At 42.9% G+C, this 13,678-nt stretch overlaps 1 protein-coding gene across 2 annotated transcripts in view; it reads left to right on the top strand.

Moving 5' to 3' along the window:
* Window positions 1-1,142: 1,142 nt before the first annotated feature.
* plxnb2b (plexin b2b) overlaps window positions 1,143-13,678 on the top strand; it is a 175,928-nt gene continuing 163,392 nt past the window's right edge. For both annotated transcript variants that reach the window (XM_049573258.1, XM_049573257.1), the window contains exon 1: window positions 1,143-1,809. The gene's annotated coding sequence lies outside the window, so the exon portion shown is untranslated. The remainder of the gene's footprint in view (window positions 1,810-13,678) is intronic.

The following is a 13,678-nucleotide window of genomic DNA, read 5'->3' as shown; positions in this document are numbered from 1 at the left end:
GTGTGAATGTGAGCGTGAATGTTTGTCTGTCTCTATGTGTCAGCCCTGCGATAGTCTGGTGACCTGTCCAGGGTGTACCCTGCCTCTCTCCCGATGTCAGCTGGGATAGGCTCCAGCCCCCCCACGACCCTCAAGAGGATGAAACGGTTAGAAGATGAATGAATGAATGAACATGTAAGTTTATAAAATAATATGTTTTGTTATAAATGAAACTACCCAGTAGTTTCAATAACTACAGATCAGTTGATTATTCAATTAGCTGTTTGATAGAAAATTAATTGGCAAGTATTTTGATAAACATTAACATTAAGTCAATTTTTTTTTTAAATAATTTTGGTTTGTATTATTTTTTGATTATCATTCTTCTTCTTCTTCTTCTTCTTTTTTTTTTTTTTAGATTTTTCTGCATTTTCCGGACTTAAGTCAATTTTTATTAATTTTGAGAGTTTTTTTTTCTTTTTAAAGTCTTTTTATATATTATTTTGTTCTTTGTTTTTTTTTGGTAGATTTTTCTGCATTGGGCACTTTTACTTTTCATACTTTAAGTAGGCTACATCTTCCTGATTTAAGTCATTTTTTAAAAATAATATTGAGAGGTTTTTCTTTTTTTTTTTAGATGTTTCATACTTTAAGTACATTTTCCCTCTTTAAGTCATTTTTGTAATTTTGAGAGTTTTGTTGTTCTTTGTTTTGGGTTTTTGTTTGTTTTTTCAGATTTTTCTGCATGGGGTACTTTTACTTCTCATACTTAATTACGTTTTCCTGAATATACTTTTACTAAAGTAACATTTCAATGCGGGACTTTTACTTTTAACAGAGTATTTTCAGTGTGATAATAGTACTTTTACTCAAGGAACTGAATATTTCCTCCATCACTGCTTATTTCATAGAACATTTTCTTTAAAACCATCTTTTTTGTTACGTATGACTTGACAGAATTATGTAACTGTAAGCTGAGGCAGGGCGGAAACCTGAGTGAAACTAAAAGCATTACTCTCCAACATCTCCTTCTGAATATATTTCTCCTTTAGCCTTGAATGACCTGGAGGAACCACCCCCACAGACCCCATGTTGGTTCCGGACCACACTTTGGGAACCACAGCGCGGGGTTGCTCCACCGCTCCCACCGCCCGCGGAAATATCTCAGTGCGTCGGCGAACAGACGACACAACTTGTTTCCCTCCGCTCTCTGTGTATCGGCTACTACTTGCTGTCTCCTCGCACATACAGTTGCATCGCCGGCGGTGAGTGTGGAGTGGGAGGGGAATCATTCCTCTCCGTACCCAGTCGCGTTGGTTCTCCTTCAGTGCGCGTTTCTCTCCCTCCCTTCCTTCCTCCCTCCCTCCTCCACGCCTCTTCCTCTCCTCCCTCGGTACAACCTCCCGGTTTTTCAAACGCGATGACAGTCAAGGCGAACGCGTGAGCGGATCCCACAGGTGTGTTGCTGCCAACTGAGCCGCGGTTCCTGGAGACACACACGCACACCTGGAAATTACCATGTGACTCGGCACCTGGGCGTGGAGAAAGTCCCTGATATTCAACCCACAGAGTCTTTTGTTGAGGAGTTGCCCGGGTCGCCTTTCAACAGGAATTGACAAATCCAAGTAGCCCGTGTTTCTTACGGAATAGTGCCTTTCTGAAACCCCTCGCAGGACGCGTGAGGAGAGTAAAATGTAAACTTGATCACGGACTTGTTTCTTTTTCTTTTTTTTCTTTTTTGTTTTTTACTATTTCACCAGAGGGCTCTACCTACAGTAACTGGACTGTTCGCGCTTGTGCAACTACTCTCTTCGCTGTTTTTCCTCCAAGGTGAGTTCCGGGGAAGCTATTGTATCCCGGGGAAGTGGGGCTGCTATCAATTTCAAACCTCGTTGCATGCGAGCACCAAGTTTTAATAGTGTATCATACGCCCTATCGATACGGCACGGAAGCGTAAAACGGACCCAGTGCCCAGAACAGCGCTGCTCTGTACACGTTAGTTTAATTTGTCGTGGCACTACTACAAGACATATGCTTAACGAACAACCAAAGCGTCATAATAAACATGAAATGCTTTGAAAATATCAAACGAAGACTTGGATACCACCCACAGCAGTGCTATCATACAGGAATGATGAAATGTGTCATGAGTTGTAGTCATGTCTGGGTGCAAAGTTGCTCTTCTGTTAAACTCAACAGCTGTTTGGAGAGGAAAAAGCCCCCTGTAGACATGCTCTTCCCTAAACCATTTCATCTCAGGAGCATTGCAGCCACAGCATCTGCCCAGTCACCTCACAAGGAGCCGTCTGTCCCTGCACACAGGCAATTTCAGTGAGAAATGGGCACGTGAACTGTGCTCTTCACCTCTGGACAGTAGGCTGTACATCAACAGCTGAGAGGACACGAGTAGCAGTGAGCATTGCCTCTTGTTTGCTTTGCCCTTTCCTCTCTTTCTTGTGACGAGAACAAGGAGACAGAAGCACTATTCATGTCCCTGTTGAGTCTCCTGTGCAGTTTTGTCAGTCTGTATCCCTCAGTCCCTGGCGCGGCCCTCATCTGACCACTGTACTGCCTTGTTGTCTTTCTAAATCGCTCTTTTATATATCCCCAGCCCTCTGCTATCTTCCGCCCCATGCGAGCAGACCTACTGTACATAGGATGCTCCGTCTCCTGGGGATTATTCCTATTAGATAACATTATACAAGCGGTCTCATAGTGGGAATGGATTAGTGCGGGCAGGGGGCACGTGGAGGCAGGAAAAGAGGCTGCTGGTGGCAGTGGTGGTGGCTAGAAGGGGGTTAGAGCAGGGGGTCAAGCTCTAGTCTCCTGACTAAGCAGGGATGGTTTTCCAATAGATGCCATCTGCTCACACGGACACACAGAAGCAATTGAAAACCAAGCTGCTTCCTTGTCTTTTCCCTCTTTCCACCATCTCTCTCTCTCCCTTTCCTCTCTGTGCCCCACAATGCTTCATTCAGGGTTTATCTCTCCCACTCTGAATAAATAGAGACACCTTATCTGCACGGAGGAGAGTGGTGATAAATGTTTTCTCCTGCTCCCCGCAAGGGTGAAAAAGACAAGCGTACCACACTTCTTCATCATAGATGCTCTTTTCAGGGCAAGTGAATAGGAGACATTTCTCATTCAGGTCATGTCAGTGTTTGAGGATTCTGCAAAACAATCCCCAAAGCCGAATGCAAACTCATACTCTGTAATACAAGGGAAACGGAGAGAATAACAAACAAAGCAGGCATTCCCATGAATTCCCCTTTTTTGCTGGTAATAGGCCACTGGCTCTGGAAATGAAACTTTGCGGTGAGATCCACTCTGAGTATTTTTGGATCCGGTGAAATAGCCTCTGACCAACTGAGAAACGGAGGTGGTGAGCACTGAGCTGTTAAGCTCCTGCATGTTTTGGGTGAGCTAAAGTTCATCGTGTCCTTTTTTTTTTTTTTTGTTACTGTTGCACAGTTTTCTCTGATAGTTTAAACCATGTCGTCTCCTGGAAGCGTGCCCTGCGTTTCAGAGAGCGCTGCAATATTTTTTGAGGTCAAATGAATTTGAACTCATCCCCAGTCTCTTTTGTTTCCTTTGCATTGGATTACTGACTTCTGTCATTTTCATTTTGAAAATAAAACCATAATCCTTGTAAGCAACAAGCAATCCCGTGCCTCCTGTCTGCAGCCTGCGAACAGAAAAGCAGCACTAAATGAGCTGATACATGAATAGTGTATGTGCTGCTGGTTCATTGCGCGTAGTTAATCTTAAGTGACTTGTAAATGTCCTTTTTCTTTTGCTGTCCCTGCCAAAAACACGATGTAATCTAAATCATTGCATTGCTCTGTCTGTTAGACCTACTTTCACTTTGAGAAGCTGACTGTTTGGCACTGTTTTATTTCCATCCTGTGGAGTGGACTTTGTAAACTTCTTGGTCATAAAGTGGGTGTGACGCACATGAGAAAGACACAAATAGAACACTGGCACTCACAGATAAGTGGTCTTCTTATTTGTTGTGTGCAAAAACAGACATGTTTCAGTTAGAAGCCATCATGACCCTTTACACAACCTTGTAACCGATACAATGTTCATGATTTGGAGCTTTGCACGCTGCTATTTTTCACTATATGCACATGAGAAAGCCCCACATGCGTTACCTTGTTCCTGTTGCTTATCTAAAGTACACATAGACTTCAGGGGAGCGTGGGCAGATGCGTGAAGGGCGTGTCAGCTTGGCATTAGACGGCTGAAGAATCTGGGGAATAGAGATTTCCTTCAGATTGGAGATAGGGCTCGTCTTTTCATGTCTCGAGGATTATCCTATGATGAAGGGACGTCATGGTGAGGTGGATTTCTGATCTAATTTCGCCGGGTTTTACAGCTGCCACCCTTGCCCTTGGACTTAACGGCCTTGTCCCAAACTACAACAGCGTTCCTTTCCTTCACCCCACCCTCCTGCTTCAACATGGCTTTGTTTGTACTTCACACTCCAAACCCTCGCCACTCAACACTTCTTCCCATCTGTACACTCGAGATCCGCGATAACAAAGCTGGTGTATGGCAAACCTACGAGGTGTGATCATGCTAATTCTCATGCTTACTCCCCCAGCAGCAGGCTACGAGAATGGGCTCCACGGAAGGAGATAGCAGCCAACCCGCCACCTCATGCGGCTTTAAATTCACTGCATTCCGGAGTTTAACCCGGTGTGTCCGCGGGCTTCCAAGCCAAGCACTTCAGCCTCAGATATTATGGTTAAGTTCAGCTCAGCAGGGTGTACTTTTACCTCTTAAAAACAACCTTGACAAGTTCTCAACCCACACTGTCTTTCATCCCATGTCCATGACAGACCACACCATGCACTCAACACATCATGGCTATGCTTTCTTCTCCACACTGCTGCCAACTCATGCTGGTTTTTCCCCCTGCTGCTGCTCTCACTGCTACCTTTAACCATTGTAACTCTTTCCTACACTCTCAGAGCTTGGAGCATGAGTAAGAGGAACATGATGAATATTGTAAACATGCTCACACTCCTGAAAGAGATAAATGATTTACGTGGGGAGGGAGCTGCCTTAATTGCTCAGTTGAGAGGTTGTGGGCAGGATGTTCTGCACGAGAATGGAGACATCCTAATATTTTTTTTAAAAAGAGACAGAGACGTGATATGAGGTTTCGAGAGGTAGGCGGCCACTTGGAAAAAAAAAGTTAGCCCAGAGGAAAACATGATCTCCGTTGCTGTTCAAAAGGCATTTTGTGTGTTGTTGGCTGTCAGCAGACGTGAGGTTGCACAGCTGAGGACAGAACACTCGTGTGATGGATACACAATACAGACATCTGCCTCAGTCCCCCCTCACCCACTTCCCCATGGCGGCCAAACTGACAGGATGACACAGACACATAGTGTTGTAGAGCCTTTTGATGCTACCTGCTCACTGGAGGCATGTCGACCAGCTCAGGCCACTGGCAAAAGTTCACACCCAGCCAGCCATTTCAGCCAGACACCACAGAAGCAGGTATCTGAAAACTAATCAGCAATGATGAGTGAGGGGTCACCTTGATTCCTATCCTGGGAAATCTCAGTCCGATGCTTTCTTCTCTAGGCTTATATTGGCAGCGGAAAAGAGAGCAGAAAGCTAATTTATTTTTTGCTTTGGTAATTGAGTCTGGCACGTATTGCTATCAAAATGCTATCCATTTAAACACTTCAGAGGGAAGTTGGTCGTGCCTGCTTCAATCAGTGTAATGTGACGGGCTGACGTTTAGTCCAGCTCCTTTGCTTTATGATGAAAAGACGATTCACAGATCTCTCAGACTTTAACATATCGAAGATGAGTCGACGCTTTATTTCTGTGCAAATTGAGGGTGCCTGTGCAGGATTTGGCAGCGCGCTGATATATCTTTCTCAGAGAGATTTGGGTTTTGAAATGGACTTAGGCTTACTGTAGCTGAGGAATAATGGAAACTGTGTGGAGCCACTTATTCCACCTGTAATGCATTTTCACTGCACTTTTTGTTCGTTGCTGAGAGTTGCTCCATGTTGAGTGCCATTTAATCCTGGCTAAGGCACCAGAGGGTGCAATTCATTTTTATCCAAGTCATTTCACAGTTAATCCTCAAACTGACCAATTTACTCCTGCCAAGATCATTTTTAATTATCACCTCTGCTTTACAGCTAATATGATGTCCAGCTGGTTTATGTTAATATGGCAGTTGCAGTCAAGTATTGGCCCTCTTCTTTTTTTTATTATTTGCTTGCATGCTGGGCCATTAATTATGTAGTACTGAATGTGAGCCTCAGCCAGAACTGGCGGGTGACAGATGCATGAAGGGTCAGCGCACTGGCGGCAGCTGGAGATGAAGGTCACACCAACCTGAGAGCGCGAAGGGGGAAGATAATGTGGCAAACTGAGGAAGACATAGAGGGATGGTCTGTGAGAGTGTAACTTCATAGAAAAGATGAATTATACTCATTGATTTAAGATGTGACTCACTTGCAGAGTTTGACTCTGAACAACCTTATTTCTAATAAATGGTGCTTTAAAGAAATACTCATGCTTCATTGTGTCCCAACCAGTCACTGCTCCTTTGTTGGCAGGAGATTCTAATTGGAAAAATATTAAAATGCTTGGCACTAGGATTTCTATCTTGCAAGCAATTGCTGTTTGTTTATGTGCTGTATTTATACATTTTTGCTCATTTAAAATAGTGAGATTCTAGATGAGCTGCCTAATAGTTGTGTGTTAGAGCAGCTGATTTACAATTTTAAGTGGGTTAAAATCTCAAATCATATGAAAACATGAAACTTATTTTGCATTTGCTCCTCATTTAGTTTGAATTCTGAAGAGCTTTGGAAAATTTTTTTAGGGCTGAAACCAGTACATACAGTAGCTACCCTGACATCATCCACTGGTTTTTGGATTCCTGTTTTGAAGCCTCAAGTTCGGTATGGCATGGCAGCACCTTCAAGACCAAAAGTCCCCAAAGTGTGGGAGCATTTATCTGTTTACACGGCCAAAACAAGTTGTGAACTGTAACCTTTGAAAAGCTGACCTTGCCAGTTATGCTAGAACATCTGAAGAGGAGGCACATTGGCTCTCTGGATAATGACGCCTTGTCTTGTATGTTAGTTAATTTGTTAGCGAGCTAGCTTAATGTTAAAAGCCATGATTTGGAGAAATTAAACACTGGCTGTGACTTGCATCAGTGTCCAGCGGGATTCCAACACCTGTGCAACTTTGTTCCACTGAAATTTGGCTAAATCCTGAATACTGGACAGTGTCGTTCAACCAAGTGACCCTTTTTCTGGCGTGTGCTTTATGGTAAATTAAGAGGCGGTGTGACAGTAGGCATCTTAAAACGTTGTCCTGTTCCTGCTCGTCCTGTACCACAAGCGGAATAAACACTCTGGATTGCTGCTATATGCCGCTCAGAGGCAGCTGGGGAGAAGAGTATCTGCACTCTTTAGTGAGGAGCAAGCATGCAGCTATCTTGATGGGGTCAAGATATGTAAACAAACAGTGACGCATGCCCCCAGTGACCTGAGAGGTCCGGAAATGGTATCTTATATGATTTCATGTGACAAATAGATTGCTTGTTGCTATTAGAACTGGTTTGGTTCCAGACAGGACTTGATTTCAGTTGAACATTCTGCTTTATCAGCAGGAAAGTTCATTAAAAGAGACATTTTTGAATGAAATATTCATCTTAATTGACTTTATTGTTAGTCTGAACATGCATAAAACAACCTTAAGAGAAATTTAAAAGCTGAAAGCGAGTAATTTTGCATTTCACAATCTGAACAGCTGACCATCAATAATCAATAGATTATTCAACTATCAAAATAGTCGTTAGTTGTAGCCCTAGTACATTTAGATTACAAATTTGTATTTCTGTATGAATTTGACCATTAAATTTCTCTAGTAAAAAAAATCCTTTTATGTAAATTAAATCATCTTTAGAGACAATAACAAAAATTCTTTGGGCAGAGAGTGCTCCAAAATAGAAAAGGCAGCATCAGATCTTGAGGAAACATATGCTGTCCTTATTATCTCTGGCATCTGCTGAAACCTGCTGGCAGCTGGAAATGGACATGGGGGTGGCAGCTCTGCTGGAGGTTGGGTGTCTATCTCTCGCTTGTCCGTTTCAATCAAAATTAGAAGGCAGGCAAGGTTTTGCGGGGGAAAGACGAGATGTTCTTTATACATACCTGTGCTTGTCAGTATGAACCTTGTAGGTCTTTTTTAGCACGACTGCTGTTGGTCATTATGTCTTAAAAATGAAATCTGAATGAATGAAATGAAAAAGTAAAGCAAAGAATTCTGTGTTTAAAGAGCTTTCTCCTTCAGCTGCACATTACAAAAACAAGACTTTTGAATGCATCTATACCTCCTCTGTACTGCTATTATCTAGCTGGGGTGATACAGTATAGAGGCAAGGCTGTGTGCCTATATTGCAGTCCATAATGAAATGGTATTATGAAAATGAAATCATTTTTTTTGTCACAGTCATGTCCTTGTCTCTGTTAAATGAGGTGGGTATCGTGGCCTTTCAGTAGCCTATGATCCAAGAGAGACCTATTAAAATCTGTTCATACGGCAATTGTTAAAGTTACTGAGAATCTAGTTAAATGCCACTGGCTCTGTTGCTTCTCATCTGTAAACTGACAGACCATTTTAGTGTGGCAGTAGTCCCGGCAGCAGTAATAACACCGCCAAAGATACTGCCTTAACCTTAGTGGCTGACATTTTGTAGTGACCACTGGTCGCTAAAATTTGTGGTTGCTAATGTCTGAGGTGGGATTTTTGGAGGTAACAGCGAGGTTTTTAAAGATACGTTTGAGCAGTTTTTTTTCTTTTTTTATTGATCCCCATGGGGAAATTAGTCACCCAGTGTAGCAGCAGAAGGATCCAGCAGGGATAAAGATGAGGAGGATATAAGAAGAAAAGCAAATAAAATCTGTAATAAAAACAGCAACAATAGGCATAAACACAAAATATGTAATAAGACAGTGGAGATAATGCAGCGTGGAGCTTCGTCAGATTTTTCCTCATTCCCAGTGCAACCCCTACCACTTTGCCCCTACCCCTCCATTTTGCACATTCAGGTTTAGGGGTAGGATGTCCTGATTCTTGTTGGGATAGAAGGAGTAGGGTGAAGTGTGACGGCTACATAGTCTTCCAAATAGAGGTTTTTCAGTCACATTCCAAACTAAAGTGAAATGAGAAATCATCAGCAAAATGGTTGCACAAGCATAGACTGTATAGAATAATGGACATAGCTACCAAGCGATCACTCATTGGTTCGTGGACTTCAAGTTCAAGTCAAGTGGTTTTTTTAAGCTAGAAGTGCCCATATTTGGATAAGAGGGTGGCGCTGACTCATAAGCCCTTTTTACACAGAGATTGTGCCATAGGGCTGCTATAAAGTCCCTTCTTTATGCCTCCTTTGCATTTTTGCACAGAACCAAACGACGGCGGCAACATTCTGCTCCAGTGTCTAGTTATAAGCATCACAGCTTTGCAGAGTCAAAAAAGGTGTGAGGGCTCTGACATGTGACACATCAGCCTCGACCTCTGGTGTGACATATAACATAAGCGTTGGCAGCACTTTCTTAACAATACCAATAGCATTAACGTGTCATAAACAGTCATTTACTTTCCCTGTTATATGGCAGCTGATCTAGTCCTCTGCTCCCAAAGGTTGCCGCTTGTGTTCAAGCAATAAAAGAAAACCCACAAATGTATTTTCTTTATTAATGGAGTTTTGAAAATTACAGTAACCATCGTATTATCTTAGTTTAATGTCGTTTCAGTGTTTTATAGCCCTTTTCTTTATAACAAGCATTAAAAAAAAAACCTAGTAGTATCCTGATGTCTCGGTGGCTAAATAGCTAGTTGGCTAATGTTACAAAGTTATGCTGATTCGTGCATGATACTCCGACATTTTGACATATTTCCATGTTGGATTCCTCTCTGATGGCATATAAGGCACAGAAATGTAACTTAAGCACCAAAGTCACTGCTCTTTGCTCAGTAGAATAAATGTCGATCGAGAGAAAGGAGCATTTCCTTGGGAACGGTTATGGACCTATATCAAAATGGAAGATAAACCTACGTAATTATGACCTTGCTCTGCGATTATGTTACACTGTAGAGTGATGTGTGAGGACATATGTGTGACATGTTTTTGTTTGTTAGTTTGTTTTCTTCTCTTTCCTTCTAGACATATTCACTAAACCTTTCTTTATTGAATTATATATAGATAGAAAAAAGGTTACCGCTCATCTAATATCAGTGCAGCCTGGCAGGGTAGGGGCACAGGTTGCTAACATTAGCCTACAGAGCACTGATAGTTGGCTGATGAAGCAGCATTGTTTTTTATTTGATGACTTGTTTGATCAGTTTATAATGTGCGACTTAGGTCTAATCCACACGGACATGGGTGTTTTTGTAAACAGCTTTTTTGAGGTTTCCTTTGACACGCAAACTGTGTTTTAGTTCACTAAAAACAACCTTTGGAAAAACTTCAATTAGGGTGAAGATTTTTAGAAATTCCATTATCAGTGTTGCTGTGTCGACAGGCCTTTTTGGCTCCTGTATGGCAGAGTAGAGTGTGTGCCATTAGCCTCTTCGTGAAGTGTCAAAATTGAGGTGTCATTTCCTGGAATGGTGGACTTGACCAATACAGTGCTGTTTCTAACCTTGCTAACAGGACTTTTCAAGTGTTTCAGGTACCTGTTCCACTATACAGAGGAACAGAGGCGTTAGAATGTGTTACAGAGGTCACTGCTCCAGGTAGCCTTCTGGTAGAAGCTTTTTTTTTCCAGGCTGCGGAGTGGCCAGCTTCTTTTTCTTCTTTGCATGGCTTCCAGGTTACAGATATGTCAGCCTTTTGGTTTGGCATACTCTTGACAGTGCCTCAATTGTGTTATTGTGGTTTCAGTTGGACAGAGAATTTTTAAAAACAGTTTGTGTGGACTAGATTTTTTTTTTTTTTTTGATAACACAGGAGGCGTCCATGATTTTCTGTCCTCATCAGATAAATAGCAAATGTCACTGCGATAGCAGCATTACCGTCATAGTTGTCTGTTCATGTAAACACCATTACTGACTAATGATGATGTATCAGGGTGGATTTCAAAGACGTTCCCTTGTAACTCTGTTCCAAAGAGCAGAGGTTCACTGGAAAATGAGGGCATGGGGGCACAAATATGAAATAGTACTGGGCCTTTGTTTCATACTTTTTTTGAAGCAGGTTGATGTGGGGCATTAGTGTGAGTCAGGCCTGTACGTTGGCATTGACCTTGTTGAGCTGGGGCATTGTGGTGGACTGAAGGCAGTGGGAGTGTACACCTCCCTGGCTTGGTCGTGATCTAACAGGAATGTTAGCTATGCCTGATCAGCCAACCATGACCCTTGTGCTGGAGCAGTGCGGAAGTACCCACTGCCCTCGTGTTAATAACTTCCTGTTTATGTTAACGTCTGAGCATACTGTCTAGTTCCCTTTATCAGCCAGGCAGAGTCTCTCTTCATCCATTCTCTTGTGCTCCATAACTTCTGTTGAATCTTTTCTTTAGATTTTATTCTTTGTCTTTTTTCTTACTCAGTGTGTCTCTAGTCTAGGTGGATATTAATCCTGGTGCTTCAAACCTGCCTGGGGCTCAGAGCTGTCTTCTGAAATGCAGATCTGTGGAGGTGTCATCATAGCTCTATGTCTTGGGTGTCTGCGCTTGCCCCCCAGCCTCACTCTCCTATTCACGCAGCCGTGATGACATGCATTATTCCTCACTGACTCATCTGGGCAGCCTCAAAGCTGCCCAGTTTTGGTATCCCTTCTCAACTTTATATGCGAAAAAGGAAGCTGTTAGATATATTTTATGCTGGTGTCTGCAAATCACGTAGACATGGTATCTGCATTTTTCCTGCCCTCTCCCTTCTCTTCCCTAAACTGTATACAGTTGGGTTCAACATGTGATGGTCACGCAGATAACTTGCGCTTCTCGCATGGATTATTTTTGTCCTGTGACACGCTGTTTCCCCAGTGTTCCCCTTTTCACAGATCTGTGTTTACAGTTGCTCCACACTCGGTTTTCAGCCTCTAACTAAAGCAAATGACAGGCCTAGGAGAAATGACATCAGAGTCGCAGCCACATGCCCCTGTAAGAATGCCTAAATATTTACAGGCGCTCATAACACATGCTAGCCGACCACTCTGCCTCCCATTTGTACGGCCTGTAAGTTTTTAAACTCAGCCCTGTGGTCGCTTCCTTCTGCTGTAGCTACGTCTCTTCTACGTCCTGTCTGGGCTGATCCCACGTCATTGATCCCTCCGTGGAGCTGGGCTCTTTAATTACAGTCATTAGCCGGAGTAGATCTGCTGCTGGGGTTAGAGAACCTTATTACCAAGACCTTGTCTCTTTCCTCCCCACACTGCAAACAGACTAATGCTGCTCGCTAGTGCGTTCTCTGAAAACAAGCTGCAGTTACAATGTTTACAGAAAACAGGCTGCCAAATTGGATCCCCAAATCACACAAGTCTCACCAGGAGACATTTTCCCCTTCTACTTTCATCCTCTTTCAATTGGATATGGAGGAGAAGTGTGCAGCTTTCCAATAACAGATTGGAGCAAAGTGGGGTGTAAGAGGCCATGTCAGTGTGGCGCTGCTTGTTTACTGGTGGACCGGTGCCGACTGGTGGCGTGACCAGACCGGAGTAGCCATTTATCCACCACTCCAGACCTCCATTAAGATCCCTCTGTAGTCTTCCCTGTTGAGCTCTACAGTATACTTCCACTGACATGTCTCTCCTCCTCCGCCTCCCTTAGCCAGTGTTTTTATTTTTAACCGGGTTCTGTTCTGTTTCACTTCAAGCCTCTGTTTTTGTCTGCCGTCAGGATGTCATCACGCATTCCTCTGTGTCTGTTGTTTAATTAGTCATATGGAGTTGCTCTCCTCTTTGGGTAATGGAAAAAATTACCTTACATCTTGCTCCCATCGGGTCCTCGTGTGTCTCACCACCTTCCGACTTGAAAACAAAACATTATCCCCCCTGAGCAGCGTGCTAAAACCACACATCTGTTCCGCACATAACATCGAAACAAAACCAGTCCTAATTACAAAAAACATGGGAGATTAAATATGGTCTCATTCCAAGTGATAGAGTGTTTTTTTTTTCTTCATGGGAAATCTGATTAACCCGCATTAAAGTGACCTGGTGTTTAATCTATGTCTGCAGGATCTCTGTTAAGCCTGACCACGCCTTTAAGTCCTGGTCATACAGTCCATTAAATATTAATATCATGGCTCCACAGTGTGTAACCATAAAGCTGTGACTGTTTTTATCTCATCAGTAAGGTTAGCATTTGAGACAGCAGAATTGATGTGTCCTTACTAGGGGTGTCACGAGATACTTTGGCACCATGCCGAAATTCTGAAAACTTGACGGTTATGGTTGAGGACTGAAACCTGTTGCCAATATGGCATCAGTTGTGTTTGTGTGTGTGTGTTGGTGATATGTAACAGTGAGGCTGTGGTGACCGGTGCAGAGATTATGAAGTTAAATGTAGCCGTGCAGTGAGTGTACAGTTTAGGCTATTTATCAGTGAATAAGTGCCACAACTTCTGAGCCAAGTTCCTGTGTTATACTTGTTGCCTGCTAATTAAAGTGAAGCCAGTTGGCAAGGGAAGTTCGCCTCACACTGGA

Source organism: Epinephelus fuscoguttatus, linkage group LG4 (genome assembly GCF_011397635.1).
Source record: "Epinephelus fuscoguttatus linkage group LG4, E.fuscoguttatus.final_Chr_v1".
Taxonomy (NCBI): Eukaryota; Metazoa; Chordata; class Actinopteri; order Perciformes; family Serranidae; genus Epinephelus; species Epinephelus fuscoguttatus.
This window is presented reverse-complemented; position numbering and strand designations above follow the sequence as displayed.